Source organism: Psammomys obesus, unplaced genomic scaffold (assembly GCF_907164565.1).
Source record: "Psammomys obesus unplaced genomic scaffold, mPsaObe1.curated_primary_1811, whole genome shotgun sequence".
In the NCBI taxonomy this organism is placed as follows: domain Eukaryota; kingdom Metazoa; phylum Chordata; class Mammalia; order Rodentia; family Muridae; genus Psammomys; species Psammomys obesus.
This window is the reverse complement of record NW_026596143.1, coordinates 2128514-2143350: the sequence shown is the minus strand read 5'-3', so window position 1 is coordinate 2143350 and position 14837 is coordinate 2128514. Positions and strand designations below refer to the sequence as shown.

Genomic DNA, 14837 nt, shown 5'->3' with positions numbered 1-14837 from the left:
AGGGAAATAAAAGAGAGCTAGATTGGGGTTCCAGCTTCGCCTCGGAGGGCATGCTTCCTTCAAGGAAGACTCAAAGACTTCCCACTGCCTTTTTAAGTATTCACCACACCTCCAAGCACCAACGAGAAACCAAGTCTTTGAATATTCTAGATCCAACAGTAGCCCCATGCTTCCTCCAGGTTTTGCTGTCAATATACGCTCTGTAGAGTCTGCTGCTGACTGGCCCCATTCCTTTTCTCCCTGCATGGAGGAGCAGCCAGAAACAGAATATAAGTCAGAGCTCACCACTCCTCCCTGCTGCTCTTTCTGCCTCGTGGCCTCTGACAGGACCTGGGGAAGAGTGATGATGACCCAGTCACTGAGTGCATGATACTTGTACTGCTAGGTTTCTGGGTTCCATGTTGAGACAGGAAAGCGTACCCACAGCCATCACTATCTATCAATCAAGAGCAGTGGGAAGACAGAGCTGGCACAGTCCACCTTGAGTGGGTGAGACAGGCCTGGGCCCAGTGGGTATCTTGCACAATCTTAAGGAAAGGGAAACAAGTAAATGTGATTTTTTTTAAATGCTTTCCAAAACTAACACGGACTAAAATATGATAAACAGGGGTCCAGAAGAGAGAATGGGTTCCAAGTAAGCCACCCTGGGTGCAAGAGGGATGAGCGGGCTGAAGTGGGAGGGGTAGAAGTTCAGGATGCGCTTCTTATCTTGAGGCAGTGCAGGGGAGCGTCCATCTCTGGGGAGAGGCAGAACGGCAGCCTCGTGGCTCCCTTCACGAGAAGGAGCAACAACAGTAACAGGTGATCTGGGACTGACTTATCACCTATATATTTAATTTTTTTATTATCTAGTGAGAATCTCTAAGATGCTTTTTCTTCTTCCTTTTCTTTCCTTTTTCTTTTTTTCTTTTTTAAATTCAGAGCTTAGTCCACCTTTGCTATCTTTCCTCAGAAATTCCTGAAGTCAAAGGAAGGGCGACTCAGTTTCCAGACATTTGCCTCTCCGCCTTACAGTCACCTCTAGGAATTTTGGGTTTTAAAAACAAGCATGGGGCAGGGCAAGCAGGCGCTGCAGTACCGATTTTCGTTCTCAGACTTTCCTCATCAGGGAATTAGGACAACAGTGACTTAACAACAGGGTTTGGTTTCAATAAACCTGTTAATGTCACTTGAAAATGCAGTAAGCTGAAAATTCACTGCAAACAGCTAACCTATAAAAGCAACCTCGCCTAGCAACCACCTTACTGTAGAGGCCCCCTTTGTTGCCTGCAGGTGGACATGACTGATGGGAGCTGAGGCTTTCTGCCCCACCCAACACCTAGGAGAACCATTCAGATTTCAAGGTGTGGTGTTTCCCGAATGCCCATTGCTTTTATACTACAGTAAAGTTGAAAGACCAAAAGCAAGCCATTACAGTTTAGAACCCTGTGTAGCGATTAATTTCTATTAGTAAAATTGAAAATTCAGCCCCGCACAAAGATAATCATGGACCATTGCAAACAAAGAGGAGGACACAGGCTTTCTTTAGTTCTCCTCCCCACCCCCATTCCACAAGGTGGAGACGGACAGGAAGACAGGCCAAGCTCAAACAGCAAAAGGCTTGGTGGAATGAATCTTGCAGCCATTTCTTCTAGAGGACAGAGACACAGTTTAAAGTCCTTTTAAGCAGCCACCATTTTCTCCAGGTTGACTCTTCAGGCAGCAAACATAACGATGGGGAAAGAAACGAGAAAAGCAGCTTAAAGCAATGAGCACAAAGGGAGAGGGTGGCAAGGAGGTTGCCTGAGCTTATTTAGATTAATTCCACTCTAAGCAAATCCTCACAGACAGGAAATGGCATAAAATATTTATGTATGAATGGATATATTGAGTTGTCTATGCCTTCTTAAAACGTCCTAATGTATAGATGCAGTTACATATCTTAATTGCTAATTCAATAAACATTATTAGCATCTACTAGACTAAACCCGTAGGGATTAGAGTAAAAGTGAGGATATAAATATTCATAATGAGAAGGGCAAACATTCACTGAGGGTTATGTTTGATATGCTGGACAAGCCTTGGCTTATTTACCCAGAATAGTAAGTAGGGTTCTTTTTCCACTTTACAGGTGAGGAAACTGAGACTTAGGATACTGAAGAAACCTGCCCATGGTGGCAGAGCTGGTTGGTAGTTGTCAGAGCTGAGAGTCTGAGAATCTGAGTGGGATTCCTAACCATTAGGTTCAAGAGGCTTATGTGAGATCTCTACCCCCAGAACTTGGAAGGGAGTGGATGGAACTCACCTAAACAAACACCACTCACACCGGGTCAAGCCTCTCAGTGGGAGAAGAAAAAAGATGAGATCGGGACTTCAGATGGAAGAAAAGAAAAGAAGAATTCACAGAGAGAAAACTCACAGGCAGGGTGGAGGAGTGCCGGCGAAGGGAGTGCAGGAAAATGCACCTGGACTAAGTGCTAAAAATGACCCAAATGATGGTTGGGCTGCACATTTCCAAAGGGTAAAGGTGCACCTTAAGCCCAGTTTAAGAGAAACACAATTATCTTAATTCAATGAGGACGGAGCACAATCTGAAGATGACAAGGCAGAGGTCACTAGCGGCCACCAGGAGCACCCTCTTCATGGCAGTAGGCAGCCAGCTGGATGTAACTAGCCTGTGGGTCATGATTACAGAGCTGCCAAGAACCAGGGAGCTGCAGGAGACAGGGCCAAGATAATTATCTTCCCTTCCCACGCCCTGGGGTTTTAGTTCTTCTGGAATTTGGAGATCAGAAATGGACTATAGCCAAAAGGTCTGTAACAAAGGAGAGGCCTGACCAACTAGAGACTGGCTGCTAAAGGTGGCGTTTATGTCCAATACTCTATATAGAGTCTGCCTTCAGAAAGCTAAGACATAGTTTTCATGCTAAGGACCAGCGGCCAGGCTAAACCACACAGACACCACCAGTCTGCTGCGTGAACCCCGTGCCTCTGGTAATGGCTGTTTACCTTCTCTAGTTTGCAGCTGAGGTTTTGTCTCTTTCCCACTTCCTGTCCCCAAATCTTCCCCTAGCATCCTGTCTTGCCGTCCCTGGGGGCTGCCAAGCTCCATTCCTCCTCACTTTGGAAGAGCAGCGCCCCCTTGTGACCATGACCGCTTACCTCGGTATCTCTCAGAGAGCTGGACAGAGAACTGGGGCTCCGCCCTAAAGCAAAGAACCCCAGCTTAGAGATCTACCTACCAACTGAGAAACCCCAACGTCATTACCCCACGGAGTCTGTTTTATTTACTCAAGTTTAATGAAGACCCTGGTGATTTTCAGATTCCTGTCTTTTCCCGTCTCTTCCATTGAGCCTTTGGAGAGCACAGGGTCCCAGGAGAAGGCCCAATTTCAGCAGCGGACTCGCCCCCACTTTTTTTCTGTTTCCTTTTCTGATGTATTTCCTTCACCAGGGGTCTGTCTCTGAGGACGGAAATGGCGCCCCCAACTCCCGGAGCCCAGGGGACACCTAAACTCTATGAAGTAGGCGAATTATTGTTGGAGGTTTCCTTCCCCTCTCTTTCCTTTTTTTTTTCTTTCTCTTTCTTTTCTAGTGCCTGTCTCCCGCCGCCCCCCACTCCCAGCCTTGAGCATAAAACACAGGGTTTTAAAAGTGGTTAATGTTTAAAGGGAGAGAGTCAGGCTAGGCAAGACATCGGCAGGTTGCTCAACAGACAAACAAATCCACCTGCTTTGTTGCTTCCTAAACTAACAGGAAGCAGCCAGAAGAGGGTCACTCACCCAGCCTGGGCCCACACCAGCTGGCAGGCCACCCACAGGGCCACTGCGGTGTGCTGCAATAAGGAGAGGCTATAAATAGACTTTTCTAAGAAGCTGCATGCTGGTGTCGGACAGGCCTGATGGAGAGTCCTGATTTGTTGCCCTCCACACAAGTAGGGAAACACTTCTAAAAGGACCCTATAGAATGTAAGCCTTGGGGGGGGGGGAGGCTGTCTGCTTTTCCCTCCGAGTTCAGCTTCTTTCCTGTTGCCTTTGAGGGTCTCCGTTGAGTTCCTAACTGCTGCCTACCAGCTTAGTAATATTGAAGACCATAACAGAAATTCCTTGGTAGGTTTTCCTGCGGCAAAACCTAGTGCCCCACACTTGTCTAGTCTCTTATTCCTTATGCATGAGCCTCTTTGGTGCTCCATTCAAGACTGATGTCCTTAACACCTTATCTTCAAGACAGATTCTTTTACTCTCTTGTGCGTTCATGTTTTCCCTGTTTGGACTCCTTGAATGCCTCTCTATTGTTTATAGTTATGGTCTGCCATTTTAAACACATACCCGTTCTCGTGTAAATACATGTGCCTCCATCAGTTTGTATGAAATAATATAAGGAGAGTTTGTTCCCATGGATACTCTGTGATGAATAAACATGGACAGGAGTTACATTTTCTTCCTGTCCATCACTAGATCACTTTAAAGACCCTGAAGTGGATATCACTAAGCAGAGTCCCCAGCCACCCTGCTGGGATCTCCCAACCTTCTGAGCTCTGGTTCCGAGTCACTTATTCATTCAGTCAACATTTCTAAGAGCTTACTGTGTTCTGGCCCTGGGTTAGGCTCAGGAGCTCACACTGTGGGAAGAGAGAAACACATAGACTACTTCCTGGAGAACTTAGATGTTTCATTATGGAAGCATGTCCACATCCATACAGGGAGAAGAGAGAAGTAACTGTGTATGGGGTTCAGAGGAGGCCTCACAGGGGGCCGTTTGTACTCCATGTTGAAAGAAGAGTGGGAGTTTACAGTGTCAGGCAATGGGGAAAGGCGCTTCTACACAGGCAATGCAAAGGCACAGAGGTGAAGGAGGAGAAGAGAGAGGAGAAGGAGAAAGAGAAAGGAAGAGAGGCAGTATATTGGGAAGGTATAAGCAGGTTACCAGACAGGTGAGGAGGCGTTCGATACAGTGACACAGACAAGGATCGGAAAGAAAAGCTGAGGCCAGACCAAGGAGAACCTTATCCGCTGTGTGGTGAAATTCAGCCGTAACTGAAGTTAGTGTGAGTCACGGATCTGTCAAACTCCGCTCTTTCCTAAGCGGCTTTTAACCTGTATCTCCATAGTTCCAGGGAAGGAAGGCATCGATCTCCTTTCTTTGTGCTTTTATTAAGAAAGTGATGTTTGTGCAGTATTCCCAAAGAAAGCACTTATCTTTGAGGCTCATTAACCTGCCTTGTTCCTTTCCTGAGATGCTTTACCTTAGAAATGAAATGCTTTTCTCAGACTCCCGCTCACACAAGCTGCCATTATCGTGTGTGTGATGGTTGCTAGGCACGGCTCTTGCTGGGTTTTCATGTTTAAGGTATTTTTCTCATGAGGGGAAACAATGCAGATGATTTTCTTTGCGATGGGTCCGTTTTGTTATTTTGCCTGGGAGGGTCGTTATATATCTTTAAGCCATCTAGGCTTCCCTCTCGTGACCAGGGTCAGGCATTTACAAGTGCCTTCATCCAAGTTGGAGGTGCAGCCTATGCTGGGGCACCAGCGCTTTCCTCTGCTCTGAGTGAGGCTGAAACAGCTACCCTGAGCTCTGGGTCTTATCCTTATATGCTAAGATGATATGAAGCAAAAAGCACCATGATCCAGAGGAAGCAATGTATTTGAAATAGAAATGACAGCACTTGTCATCTGGGCTGGAAATGACTGTCACGGAGGATGAAATGAGGAGGCTCTGGAACCACGTGACCTTCGGGACAGCTGACACTTTGAACAAGAGAAGACTGTGATAGAAAATGAACAGGACCGTATGTTCTAGGCTCAGCCCTCGTGTTGAAAGGCACACATCCTCTCAGGCTCTCATAATCCTCTCTGTTAAAAAAAAAAAAAAGGCAGAAGCCACCTCAGAACCTGTTCTACCTAGCTGCATTATTGCACTGTGTCTCAGTGGTTATCAACCAAGGCAAGAGGTATCCAGTTGGCACCGCCTCTAGTGTGTGTGTGTGTGTGTGTGTGTGTGTGTGTGTGTGTGTGTATGAGAGAGAGAATGAGGCAGACAGACAGACATTGAGCTGCTTTCATTGTTCTAGTCCAGACAAGAGTTATGGCCCACTGGTTCTCTTTGGAAATGCTTGGAAAGAGGATGAAATAAGCACTGCTTGTACTTTTACATACTCACCCAGAGCTTTTTGCTGTGGCTTTTCTGCTACCTTAAAACAAGGGATGAGGCTAGGAAGGAAGAGATTTACAGAGTGAGCAGGGACCTGACTTGCCGTAGGAGACAGAGCATGGGCATTGGCTTTGGTGTGAGTGTGTTAGACAGAGTTCTCCGGTGGAACAGAACTTACAACATTAATTTATATTACAAAGGGAAGTTATTAGGTTGCTTCATAAGACATGGTCTAGGTAGCCCAAAAATGGCTGTCCGCAAGCTGGATAGGCTAAAAACCTTTGCTCAGCCCATGGTGCTGGGTATCTCATCAAGTTAGCCTGAAGAGAAGTCTGTGGGTGCATCTTCTTGATTGCTAATTGATTTGGGAAGGTCCCACTGTATGGTACCATACATAGCAAGTAAGCCTGGCTATTTAAGAAAGATAGCTGAGCTGGGTGGTGGTGATACATGCTTTTAATCCCAGTGCTTGGGAGGCAAGGACAGGCAGACCTCTGTAAGTTCAATGCCAGCCTGGTCTACAAAGTGAGTTCCAGGATGGTCAGGGATGTTACTTAGAGAAATCCTGTCTTGAACCAAACCAAATCAACCAAGCAAGGTAGACAGACAGACAGATGGACAGGCAGAAAGCAAGAAAGACAGGCAGGCAGATGGAAGGAAGGAAGGAAGGAAGGAAGGAAGGAAGGAAGGAAGGAAGGAAAGAAAGAAAGAAAGAAAGAAAGAAAGAAAGAAAGAAAGAAAGAAAGAAAGAAGGAAAGTCGCTGAATGTGAGCCAAGAATCCAGTCAGTAAGCAGCATTCTTCTTCTGTGCTTTCTGCGTCAGCTCCTGCTTGAGTTCCTGCCTTGTCTCCCTTCAGTGATAGACTGTGATCTGGAAGTATAAGTTCAGATAAACCCTTTCCTCCTCAAGTTGCTTTTGGCCTCAATGTTCATCACAGCAACAGAAAGCAAACTGGAAGAAAGAACCTGAGAACTCCTTGAGAACTTCGTTGATAGGCGGACTTGGTGAGCTTCTTAGGAATGAAGGCTTTGGCCAGGTGAGGCCAAAGGCTTGACTTCGAGATGCTTCCAGGCTTGATCTGACAGCATGCTTAAGACCAGCAACTGAGACTGATTACTGGAACAAAGTGGCTGCAATGGTTTGAGCATGCAGTGTGCCCCGGAAGGCTCATGCGTTGAGGACTCTGCTCCCATTTGGAGGATCCAGTTGTTGGGTGGTGACTGGATCATGAAGTTTCTAACTCCATGGACTCATCCATCAATGGATGTTTTGCTTCATTACAGGCCCCAGTTACCATGGGCTGCAGCCTCTGAAGATATAAGGCCAAACGGAGCTCTTATTCCTTTTCAGTTGTTTCTCTCCGGTATTTGCCACAGAGAGGAAAACCTGCCACCATGGCACAGGCACTGAGATTCAAATAATTTTACACGTACAGGCCAAAAGTCAGAAAATATTCAGAACACATTCATTTATGGCTGCATAAACTTCATATATTATTTATTTCGATACAGAGGGGCTCTTTTTTTCACCCTAACTTTGGCGTCTGTCTGTTGCTAGTGCTTAGCAAGGCCTGGAAGATAATTGCCTGCGTGTTAAGTCCAGCCTATGGTTTGTTATCATCCATGAGCTTGACAATAACTGTCAGGGTTTCCAAGGAGTATACAAAACAAAAACCAAAACAAAAGAAAAACAAAAACCCACAAAAAAAAATCCATTCAGCTGAGCCCCGATGGAGTGCCCAGAGCCTACAGTATTCACTATGTGGCCCTTTGCATACACTCTTGCCACATCTGCCCTGGGAGATGTCCTGGTTATTATATGAAGAAACTGGTAGCTGTTTGCTCACCTCACTTGTAGAGCCACTGTGGGAGGTGAGGCAGTGGTTATCATGTCCATATTCAAAGTGAGGCAACAGAAGACCAGAACAGTTACATAACTGCTCCAAGGTCATGTTCGTGTGGCTGAGGTTGAGAATGGGTCAGGGACTCCCAGTCAGGGCCTCTTATCGGTATATGCCAGAGGGAGGGACTGCCAAAGTAACTGACCCAGCTCTTTCGTATGGGTTAAAAGAGGATGAACTGCATCCAAAGTGACTGAAGGGCATTGGGTCTATCCACCCTTCCTAAGCAAGCAGCTCATTGGGGGGGAAATATCATGAAGAATATTTGGAAATGCTAGAAATGTTTAACTAGCCTTATTTTAGACATGGGCAAGCTGGGCAACAAAAGTTCGCACTACTCAGCAGACACTGTGTCTCAACTCTCCAGCGTGACCTTCCCTACAGGGTGGCCTGGAAGCTGGCTTCTCTAAATGGCCTTCACGGCCCTTCATTTCTCTTCGCTCTTATCCATTTCCTTCTCCTCCACACAGGAGTGCGAGGCAAACAGCAGCTGGAGTGAATGAATGCTCACATTATCCGCCGCCCCGGCCTGTCAGCAGCTTCCCCACTGCAGGCCCTGAGCGGCCAGTGTGGAGCACTCTGTCCCCAACATAAACAGCCAGTTAGGCTAAGTAGTGGCTTGTTTTCATTACCAACCCAGGCAAGATGCTAGGGATCTCCACAACCCCCACCCCTGCGCTACCCCAGTGCTGAACAGGGGCTTTGTACCCGTTAATGCAAACCAGCTCCTGATTAACGTCCTTGATTGCTACTGAGCAGAGTCCTGAAATCAAGGTGTGTGCAGGGCAGGTTCTGAGCCACCTTTGAGAAGGAAGGACTGGAGATTCCAAGACTGGGCGGCCTGCCTGTCAGATAGTGTTTAAGAAGCTCTGATACTCTGAACAAGGTGACTTTAGACTCTTCAAAGAACCTAAAGTTCTAAGTCCTCGAGTCTTTTCCTTATCGGCCTGTTGCGATGGGATGGATTCCTACCCTTAGAGACAGGTCCTTCTGGCAAATAGAGACAGTCAGCAGAGCCCATGTTATCCACAGACGTGGCTCTAGGGAGGAACAAGAGAGAGGTGGAAAGGAGGAAGCTAGATGAAAGCCCTTCTCTAAGTTAAGACAATTGTCTGCTGCACCAGGGAAAGCCTGGAGTTCTTGAGCATCTGCCTGTGGGTGCAAAGGGTATTTAATAGTGTGGAGGAGTCAGGCATTTCCAGCATTCAGGCTCCTTTGTTCCTCAGATTTGCTCTTTTCACACTCAATTAAAGGAATGCATTTTTTTCTTCCCTTTTTCCCTCCCTCCTTTCCTTCTCCCCTGCCCCTTTTTTTTCCTTCTGAAAGAAATGAGCTGGCCTCAAACTCATTGCATGAATAAGGGTATCCTTGAGCTTCCAACGGTGCTCGAGTGGCCATCTCCTGAGTGCTGGGGTTGCAGGCATGTGCCACCGTGCCCAGCTGAAGTGGTTTAGGGGTAACATCCAGGGCTTCCCGCACTGTAAGCAAACTCACTGCTCACTGAGCTACACACCTATCCTTTTCTCCATGCCTTCCTGTCCCCACTTCTGTGGCCCTCCCCCTACTCCCTGGTCCACGAGTCCTTTCGCATGTCTCTGTTCACCATCTGCAGGTCATATCTGAAGAGCTTTAGCTCTCTGTAGGCTGTGTCCCTGCCTTGTGCTCCCTGCAGCCCGTTTTTCTCTTTGACGCTCAGTTCTTTTCAAGACTTGTCTTCCTTCTGTGGAGGACTCTGGGACTCTGAGCCTGTATCCAGTTCACTGGTAACACCCAGCAATGCCCCAGCGCACTAACTAGTATGCTGTGAACAGAGACCGCTTTAGTACTGCCCTGGGATTCTTCTAGGTAGGTGCTAAGAAAACTGTTGGAAATGCTAGGTAAAGGACAGCTGAGGGATAGAGCTATTCTGAGTGGAAGAGATCTTTTTCAGGCCAGTTTTTTTTTTTTTTTTTAAAGTTATTCAGGACACCAGGTTGCATCAGACAGTGAAATTTCCAAACTTCTTAGCAATCTGCCCATCCATGGTTCCTGCCAATGCAAACACTCCGGTTGATGGACGAGAAGAAAGGTGTCTCTTGCCTTCAAAGTCACCCACCTATAAAGATCAGTCAGGCCTGATGAAGACAATTCTCACGGTGGAGCTCAGCGCTCTCACTCTGAAATCACATTTTTCCATCTTGATCATGTTCTTTGTAGGTGTTTATTATGCTTGCCAGGAGAGACAGCCCGCTGTGCCTGCTCATTTGGCGAATCGCTGCTGACTTAAACCCAGCAAATAGCAACAAAAAGCTGCTTTAATGAGATTTTAAAGTTCAGCTGTGAAAATTGAAAGTTGCCCAACATCAGACTACCCAAGCACCTGAGAATATTACTCCCAAATGTTCTTGTCACTCACAGAAATTCTATTTTGGACCAGGCAGTTTACAGGGATGCGAGATGAAATGCAGGTTACCCTGGGACAGCTTTGGGAGAGTTGAACTCAGAATGTCTGCGAACAGCATAGCATAGCACCTGGAAGGAAGGAGGCATTTGCATCACTCATCCCGTCTCTTCCTCTCTTAGACCTAAGTATTCCTCAGTGTGTACTTGGATTAACGTAGGACTATGAAGGCCCAGGGTTATGGAGGAAGGGACAACCCTGGATACCTCAATCATAAGGACAGCAGGAGTTGTCTGCCTCCCCAGTCCAACCTGGTGTCACAGAGCCTGCTCTCCCACCATCAACCCTAGTAAGAATTTATCAGGCTTCACTCCTTGTTTGACCTTAGAAGACCCTTCCCCCCCGGGGCCCTCTGTATAAACCTGAGTATGCAGATTACACCCTGCCCTGGCTAATGGTCCACAGCCATACAAACTTGCTCCAGAGACTGTGGCCACCTCCCCAGGGCTATAAATAACATCCCCCCCACCACCAAGCAAACTGAACCAGTTTTCCAAAGCTGTACCTGGGTATGTTCTTTGCCGGCACTCATCAAAGACCAAAATCCTTTATTCCACCCACCCTCTCTCCAGTCCAGCCCAACGCACAGTGGGCCTGGCTATCCCAATGGGGAGAAGCGGACATTTGATGTCAGATTATGACTGAACTCATGACCCCAACTATTCTCACGTTGAGAAAAAGCCATGATGAGGTGTTCAGTAGTGAAGAATTATGGTTGGCTCAATTCTATAGACCAGAGGTCTACTGTATATGCTACTATATAACAAAGCATATATTAATCTCTTGTTGTTTCACTCAGTGACTTTACTTCCATGTGGCTTATTAGTAGGAAGCCTAGTACCTCCCTCTTGATGCACACCATTTTTCATCCAAATGATATTCCAGTGTCTTAGAGGTGACCAGTCCAAAGGTGTCAAAGACAAGGTATAGGAGTAATTAATAATTCCTGAAGTCAGCAGAGGTCTTCATATGTCTGGGTCACCAGGTAATACAGACAGAGCTTCATGTGTTACAGTCCAAGAATAACTATTCTTTCAGTGGCGATGCCCAGAACATGCAGAGTTACCACTCCTCAAGTTATATGTGTAGCCTCTGCTATCAGCCCTGTGATATCCCAAAGAAAACCTTCCCTCAAGTTCAGAGACTCTCAAGCCAAGGTTTATAGTCACGGCTCTATATAGCACATGAGCAATGGAAATGAATGAAGCAGACGATAGTTAAGGAGAATTGACATTCAGGCTTTGTTTTTAGTTGACCGCCCATGCAAGAAAGTTTGATGTGAATATGTGTATTTTTGACTGTCTTTGACATGAGGAATACAGAATGGATAAAATATTTTATAATTCAGTTCTTTTCTAACTGGAGTCTGGAAAACTGAGACCCTTCCCTCTGTCTTGGATGTCAGTATCTCCTCTTACCATGTGAGTCCTGAACCCAGACAGAAGCACTTCACCTTGAGAACTCTGTTACTTCAATCCTGTTGCAGTATGTTTTCAGTATTATTTCACCTACCTTCAATAATATCAACTGATATTTCTTCCTTTATATCCCATCAGGATTAAGTGATAAAGGTAAACTCAGAAGTATTATTTCCTTCTCATTTCATTTGAAATATGCTTGTCTGCGTCCAGTCTTCAAATTGACAATTTTAAGAATCTCATTCAAGCTATTACTTTTCCATTTCTGAGAGCTCATTCAAACATAGTGAGGTGGCCCTAACTGCACCCTACAAAATGAGTTTCTCAGAGGTAATTTCTTTAGGAATGCGTAAATTGAATCTTACATTTCTTACCAATATCCTCCAAAATAAATATTCCAAAGTTTATTGTAGATGGTCTAGTTTTGGGGAATAGATATGAAGGCTTTGTGTTAGGCCATATGAACAAATCAATTTATCCCAACTCTACAGAAAACCCTGTCCAGCTCTAAACCTTGTCACTGGATCTACCCCCAAATCCTTGAGACACAGCAGAAGAGAGCTCTGCTCCGGGAGGCCATAGAACTGTAAAGATGTCAGCAGTACCTTCCCGGTAACCCATGCAGGGCTCTGTGACTCACTGTACCCTTGACATTTTTACCCCTAACCCTTTACACTAAACAATTGCTGTTGAATAACGTAATGATGTCGTGGGTTTAAGCTTTTACACGCTTACAAACAACGTCTTACTAAATTTCTTAATGAGCCTGATGTCTGTGCTGGGTAGGTAGGTCACAGATCATGGCCTCTAAGTGTGCAAAGGGTGACCAGGCTGTGCTCAAGCTAGCAGGCTTCTTCTGGCACCTCAAAGTAAGCCGTCCTGATTGTGTTTACCACAGTGGATCCCAATTGTAACATGGATCCCATGATACAATTCTAACACAGATCCCAATCAACTCCAGTCATAAATAAGTATCTGACCCTTTAACAGCTGCACAGAGCACTGGGAATTCCTTACCTTCGATACACAGCTTGTGTTCCAGATGTTTAGTGATGCCGTCAAAAGACTTCCATTATTTCCACTTGCAATTGGGAACTTTAAGTAAAATGGAGTCTCCAAGAAGGATGCCAGTTAGCACTCAGAGAGATCCCGGAATTTGCTGATTGTGGGGTCACGCAGGTGATTGGATTCCTGGAAGAATTGCAGAATGACTTCACAACTTTTCCTGGGCACATTCCTGTTTCAACTGCTAAGATAAACATCCATCAGCTGCCTGGATACAACCTATGAAACCTATAGTTGTATGTAAATCTCAACCAATCAGAAATGACCATGATTGCATCTTTCATTTACATAAAACCAGCCAATTGGCACTGAGAAAGCCTGCGTATCTTATTTGCATAGGTGGCTCCAACTGAGAACTTTATTAGGAACTTTCTCCATATAAGCCAGCCCATCTCTTTGCTTCTTCAGGGAGAGCCTTCCTGTCTTACAAAAGGCCTCGTGTCAATGCAACAGCAGTTTGCAAACTGTTTTGCTCTATTGTTTTCTTTTTAAGTAAGACCTCATTTATTTATGTATTTATTTACTTATTTATACTTACTTTTTTATATATGTTTTTTTGTGTGCGTGTGCGTGTGCGTGTGCGTGTGTGTGTGTGTGTGTCTGTCTGTCTGTCTGTCTGTGTGCCTGATTGTCTTATGCTCACCATGTATGTGCAGTGTCCATAGAAGCCAGAAGGAGACACCAGCGTTCCTGGAACCAGACTTACAAGTTGTTATTAGCAGAGGTAGTAGTATCCTCACGCTCTACACGTAAGACGAAAAGGTCAGAGATGGTAAACAGTCTGGCCAGAGGTGAGGCTGTGAGACCAGTTCTAAAGTCCACCTTGTTCTCACTCTCAGCTGCCTGATTCTCAGTTCCAGGGTAGACGCTTCCCTGACGGTGAGTTTTCTTGGGAGGCGGATCTCCTGGGTTGTCTGTGCTGAGCATGCCTGATCCTCTGGTGCTCTTAAGGCCTGGAGGCACCCATCAACCTGGGTGAAAGAACGTAGGATGACGAGTTCAAGATAAACTGTTGTAGATTCCATAAAAAACTAGAGGAGGGCCTGAAGAAATGATAAGAAGCACATCAGAGATGCTTGGTGTTTGAAGCACTGGCCATAGGACCAGGAGAATCAGAGTCTAGATTCCCAGCAAAAGCTATACATAGTGGCATGTGCCTGTGACCCGAGCACTTTGATATGGTGTGTCAGAAACAGGGGACCTCTGGATTTCACTGGCCAGTCAATCTAGACAAAGCTGGTGCGCTCCGGACTCAGTCAGAGACCCCTCTTAAAAAAAAAAAAAAGTAGAGAGTGATTGAGGAAGACATCCACACGGATACACAGATGTACTCCACCAACCCATAATAATAACAAAGAATAATGTTGCCCTGATTTGGTCAGTGCACAGCGTGTTGATCAATACTGATAAATACGCCTCCGCAGCATACGAACATGCACAACATTGTATGCTAAATGAGAAGGATAAAAGTCCGTCTTAACTCTTTGCATAAACACTGAGGTAATATATAATGGGTGACACAAGTGTGTACTTGTGTCCTTGGGTTAAGTGGATTCTCTATTGTGGTTCTCCAGCCTGGGGGCTATCTCCCAGCAGCCCACAAAGTCAGGGGAGGGGACACGAGATGAGAAGCATGCCTGGAATGGATGGGGAGCATCGTATAGGGATCACATACCCCAAGAACTACTTCAAGGAACTAGTTCAACTGTAATTCCAGAGAACAAAGCTATATACCCCTTGGGGAGTGGGTGGGGGAGCTCCAAGGGGAGGTGTATATAATTGCTTGGAACCAGGCACTTCAAGGATGCTTGATTTGCATTAAACAGCACGCCCCTATCATATGAATGGAAACACAGCATATAACTATGCAGGCGTGGGAAG

General features: G+C 45.9%; 1 long non-coding RNA gene across 2 annotated transcripts; it reads right to left on the bottom strand.

Moving 5' to 3' along the window:
• Window positions 1–1498: 1498 nt before the first annotated feature.
• Window positions 1499–13664, bottom strand: LOC129666290 (uncharacterized). 2 transcript variants are annotated; one of them, XR_008718550.1, is made up of 3 exons: window positions 13600–13664; window positions 12909–13082; window positions 1499–10544 (listed from the first exon to the last, which is right to left on the bottom strand). It is a non-coding gene; the product is annotated as an uncharacterized LOC129666290 (long non-coding RNA). The 2 variants fall into 2 exon arrangements; XR_008718549.1 differs by lacking the exon at window positions 13600–13664 and having other exon boundaries at window positions 12909–13145.
• Between the last annotated feature and the right edge of the window lie 1173 nt (window positions 13665–14837).